Genomic DNA, 5912 nt, shown 5'->3' with positions numbered 1-5912 from the left:
CAGTTTTTTCTAAAGAATTATTTATTTTATTTATGATTATTATTTTCTCTTAGTGTGCTATAGGGCATATGCACTCACCAGAGAGAGACAGAGAGAAAGAGAGAGAAAGTGAGAAAGCAAGTCGCCAGGTCTAGGATTCAAACCGCAGCTGGTCATGTGGGACTCCAGTACCTCAACCACCACACCACCTGTTAGTTCCAACCACTTCACTTTTGTTTTTTTAAATCTGTGCTTATAGTAAATTTATTTGCATTCTTTTACATTTCACCAATACGTGTTCTAGAATCTAAGTGAGTCACTTGTAAAAAGCATATGTGTACATTACAATTTTTTAGTCCATTCAGCACATTTCTGCCATTATATTAAAATATTTCATTCTTTTTTATTAAATGTAATACTAATCATCTAAGATTTATATCTGACATTTAATATTTTAGTATTTATTTTCTACATTTCTTACATTTCTTTTTTCAGTTTCATTTTCTCTTTTTTATAGTTAATTAGCTCTTTTCTCTTGTACTATTTAATTTCTTTATCTTTTTTAAAAATAGTTATTTATTTTTAACTTTATTTATTCATTTATTTTAATTTGGCCAGAGAGAGATAGAGAAAGAGATAGAGAGAGAAAGTGAGAAAGCAAGTCACCAGGTCCAGGACTTGAACCATGGTCAGCCATGTGGGGGTGTCCAGTGCCTTAACCACCATGCCACCTGCCGGTCCCCAAATTCCTTATCTCTTACTATTAACATATTTTTCAGTTATTTCCTAATGCTTGCCCTAAAGATTATGATAAACAACTTATACTATCTAATTCTGATTACTACCCAAGAATTTCAATACTATGCAAAGACTTTGCTCTTAAATAGTTCCACCTTCCTCCTTTTTGCTTTTATTATCATAAAAATGTATCTTTTCATAGTATGTACCACAACATAGATTTATAATATTCCTTTATGTGGTTTGTAGTTGACTCAAAGAGGAGGAGAAAAAATTATCACAAAGAAAAATACTTTGAAAAATTATATAATTACCTTTATTAGTGTTCTTTATTTCCTCAAGAGATTCAAGTTATTGCATGATTTCCTTTCATTTCCATATAAAAGATTCTGTTTAGAGTTCTTGTATGACTGGTCTACTAGCAATGAATTCTCTTAGCTTTTGTGTCTTTTTTTTTTTTTTTTTGAGAGGTTTTTGCTATAGGGCATGTGTGCTCGCCAGACAGACAGAGAGAGACAGAGAGACAGAAAGCGAGAAATCACCCCCAAGGGGGGATGGCCACGCCGCAATCCCTTCTCCTCTGTTCTCCTCTCGGGATCTTGGGCACACATGCACATGCGCCTGGCGTGAGTTTTAAGTCACCGGGTCCGGGACTCGAACCGCAGTTGACTACGTGGGAGTCCAGTGAAATAGCCATTATGCTAACTGCTGGTCCCCTCTTAGCTTTTGTATAAAAGCATTAAAAACTTGATAAGCTCACACATCATCATTGTGCAAGAAGCATGTTAATCTCTGTAGCCTTCAAATTTCAGAATATCTACTGCAAAAGTAATATCTACTTTTCTTTGTTCCAAAATTTAAAACATGAAGTTACAAACACAGACTTGTTACTGTTTCAGGGACCATTTTAAGAGCACATCTGAGCAACATTAATGTTGATGTTGCATCTCCAATATTACCATGTTGTAGCAAGATGAAAAAGAGAAACTTCAAGTCACAATTTCTTTTCCGATAAATAGTCTACTTTTCTTTGTTCCAAAATTTAAAACATGAAGTTACAAACACAGACTTGTTACTGTTTCAGGGACCATTTTAAGAGCACATCTGAGCAACATTAATGTTGATGTTGCATCTCCAATATTACCATGTTGTAGCAAGATGAAAAAGAAACTTCAAGTCACAATTTCTTTACTGATAAATAGAGCAAGCTTAATCGTAAATTGTCAGCGTTCTGCTGCTTTTCTTTGCCTAAAAAGAGATCATTTTTAACTTAGCATAAGTGGAAATAAAGGTGATAAGTTTTCCATTAGCTCCTGAACAAAAACACAAGAACCTATGGAAATGAAAATCCATGTGCAGAGTCTTGCATTTTCTGTGAAAATTAAACTTACCTTGCCTCCTTAAAACCCCCATGTTGCAAACTGTATATCCCTAAGCTATTTCAGCACTTAAAATGGTTTAGCACACACATAATTTATTCGACTGTTTCCTTCTTCTTTCTCCCAAATAATTTGATTAGGTTTTGGATGTGTGTGTGTGTGTGTGTGTGTGTGTGTGTGTGTACTGTGCTGAATAAATTTAGGTTTGTTTAGGCTTCCTCTTCTAACTTGTGTCCTAGTAACAAAGAAGACTCCAGCAGTTTAGGTTCTGACACACAGGACGTGGCAAGGCCTAATATCTCTTTTTATAAAACATGATGGTGAGCTTCTGAACACGTGAGAGAGAGTTTTCTAAGACCGAAGGCTGGGGGAAGATGCATTTTATTACCATATATTTTGGTAATATATTGACACCATTTTCCTGGTGAATACATGTTCTCAGTACAAAATTCAAAAGTTAACAGTGGTGAGCAGAGAGTAATTCTTTTACATCCTGTTGCTTCAGCTTCAGGTACCCATTCCCCATCCTAGAGGCAATTACAACTGCCAGTTTTCTATCTTTCAGGGACAGTTTGGGCACATTTAAATGTGCCATAGAGGAGACACTTTATTTTATTAGAATAAATGTGTTTGTCTGCTTTTCTGATTGTTGTCTATGAGAATCTGAAGCTTCTCCCTAAAACGGGTGTTAAAAGAGAGAAGGCGGCTTCAGTGTGACTTTTTGTCTCCTCATTGCCTCATCCACACAATATCATATTTACATCCCATCAATAAAGATGAAATACACAATACATTCACTTTCACTGCATTGATGTGCTCATTGGAGGAATAAATGCTCTGCTGGGAGTTTCTAAACTATATGAGTTTGCACATTCGTGAAGATGCTGAAATCTGGGCTGAGTCCCCCCGTGCTTGGAGCACGGCATCATGCTACTTTAACCTTTAACATTTTCCCGGGGATGCCCTTTGCTCTCTCCTGGATTGAATCTCTTGTTTTCTGTGTCCCACATTTTCCTGATTTGGAGTTTGCTACCTCACATTTATGGAGCTTTTACTACAGTTGCTTCCTGAAAAACAGCATGTGGAAGGCATATTTTTTGAGATTGAGCACATCTCCAATCTCCAGCAGCTTAATAGTTTAAGCATGTGTAGAATTATAGGCTAGGTCTCAGATTCCTCGAGAATATTGAACATATCAACTTGTCAGTCTAGCTTCTAGCATTGCTGTTGAACATTCTGTAGCAAAAATGACTCTTAATACTCAACATATGTTTCTTTATTGTTTATTTCTTTCTGTTTTGTGAACAATTAGAACCATATTTTTGCTCTTAAGTGTTGTTCTTAACTTCACAATGATATGCTTAATTTAATCCATTTTCTTGAGTGCATAGTTGACCCTTGATGTAGAGAAATTGACTTTTTTTTTTTTTTGTCTCAAGAAGACCACTTTAATGATTCCTCTCTCTACCTGTTCTCTGAGCTATCCTTCTGGAACTTGTATTATTCAGATACTGCATTTTTTGAGTGGGCTTTCTACGTTTTTTTTTTCTTCCTGTTTCCATCTACTTCTCATTTTTGTCCTATTTATTGATAGGGTTTTTCAGGCTAATCCCCCAAACCTCCTGTTTTTTGTTTGTTTGTTTGTTTTTAATTCTCTAACATGTATTAACATTTTCATGAAGAAGGTGAAAGATTGAAATAGGGATACCTAGAAGTACTCACGTATTGAGGAGCCAGTGGCAGGAACCGTAACACACATTCATCTACACTTCTTTAGATTCCAAGAAAGTATTTAGCACATAACAGGCATTTTTCTGTCTGGTATTGACAGCTCTAACATTATTTGATTCTGGTAACATAATTAAGCTACATTTTTTACTAAATGTATACTATCCCCCATCATAGACATGATAATATATGAAACACATATGCATTTCATATGTGTGTGTCTTTTTAATTAACTGAAAGATTTAAATTATTTCATATATAAAACTATACAGGATAGAAAGTAACTAATATCCTAGGATAGATAAAATATTTGAGCTCTCTAGTACACTAAATATTTATTCAATTTTATTATTTTTAAAATAGTTTACTTATTTTATGAATGAGAGTGAGATAATGTCCTGCCAGGGCCCTGATGTTGTGAACCACTCCTAGTCTCAACCAACCTAGATCATGGGCATGCACATGCCCAGCCTTCTCAGGGAGGTTTCCAGATGTGAATCCAGAACCTTGGCATATAGGTCAGCCTCACCGTGCATCACATTTTACCCCATATCACCGTCTGCTAGACTTTAACTATCCATTTTCAGTAAATGAATCTGAAAAAGTATCAGTACTGTAATTTAATAAACTAAGTTATTCCTAGAATAAATTTCAAAATGATTTCTTATATATTATAAAGAGACACAGCTCTCTATATTGGTTTATTAAAATGTGAAACAATTTCATACAATTCTAGTCATTTTGCAAGAGTCATATGAAGGATATTCTTGTGATGTTAAAGGATGCAAAGGTTTACATCTCTCGAGAGTGATTAAAGGGGAGATAACATGCATTCTCATAATTTCCTATTTAAAAATAGTTTAAAAGTAAGTCTCCTAGACTTCTGTATCTTTCTGCCAGTCAGGCAACAGCCAGATTTTTCAAATCTTTGACTTTGCCAGTGTACTAGTTAAGATGCTTGCTTTCAGTCCTCTTTGTAAATGAAAGCAGCTTTGTCTGCACTGATTTCATCATCTCCATTTAAAATGTTTATCTGCCAAATGAAAAAGAGGAGTACAAATTAGAAACACTGAGATATCTTCTGACATTATTCACGTAGAAGCTAGTTCTCAACTTGTCATTACGCTTACCACATGAAAATTGGAAACGATTTGTTTGGAGACCCATAGTGATTTCTAGACACAAGATGTTTGGACAACTGTAGATGAAGTTTCATTATCAGACTGAACTAAATATGCTGTAATTATATAGAAATCAGAATGATTTTTTTCTCCATGATCTTAGGTTATTAATCCATACCGGCCAAGGATCAAGGATACCATCATTCTCTGAAATTATACAAGTGTTTTTCTCAGCCAAGTATATGAAAGTAATGTTTGAAAATTAAGGTCCAGGATTGGTTGGACAATGTCCATGCTTGTATCTGATTGTTTCCATGTTTCTTCTGGTCTGTAAAACCCAGGCTAACCTTGTACTTCTACAAAAACATATGTATTCTCACTTGTTAGCACTCATCATTCTTGAAATTATTAGTTAAATGTCTATTTTCTACAATAAATGATAAGAAGTCTCTGCGGTCTTACTGTTTTCTGTATTTTTAATATCACCACAATATATTGCAATGAATATTTGTTGAATTAATTAATTAATAGTGAATGACGAAAGAAGAGAAATCCTAATTTGGGCTGATAATTGAATTGTGAAATGGAAGTTGGAAAGTTTAAATCAACCCCATGTTTTCAGTTTTTTTAGATGACAATAGTTTGTTTAACTGTGGTATACAACTTTATGTACACAGAGTTAATGAATAGTAGAGAATGATGACATAGGTATATTTCAAGTTCCCTGAGTCCTAGAGAGAATGATGAACCAAAAACAAACTAACAAAAGAAAAATAAAGTTCTTCACTGTAAGTACTTAAGAAATGAGGCCTAAGCATTCATCAGGATATTGAATTGTTATGATTTTAGACTATTTCACATCATAATTCATTCAAATGATCCATGAGATGCAGACCTCTCAAATAGATACCAATTAATCAAATGTAGAATTTACTGAAATCTGAGTTTGCTTTTCCAGTACAATAAA

At 34.4% G+C, this 5912-nt stretch overlaps 1 pseudogene; it reads right to left on the bottom strand.

Annotated features, from left to right (window-relative positions):
- Positions 1–1449: 1449 nt before the first annotated feature.
- On the bottom strand, positions 1450–1549 carry LOC114006707 (uncharacterized; annotated as a pseudogene).
- Positions 1550–5912: the final 4363 nt, after the last annotated feature.

This window comes from Tupaia chinensis, unplaced genomic scaffold (assembly GCF_000334495.1).
Source record: "Tupaia chinensis unplaced genomic scaffold, TupChi_1.0 Scaffold149807_2, whole genome shotgun sequence".
In the NCBI taxonomy this organism is placed as follows: domain Eukaryota; kingdom Metazoa; phylum Chordata; class Mammalia; order Scandentia; family Tupaiidae; genus Tupaia; species Tupaia belangeri.
This window is presented reverse-complemented; position numbering and strand designations above follow the sequence as displayed.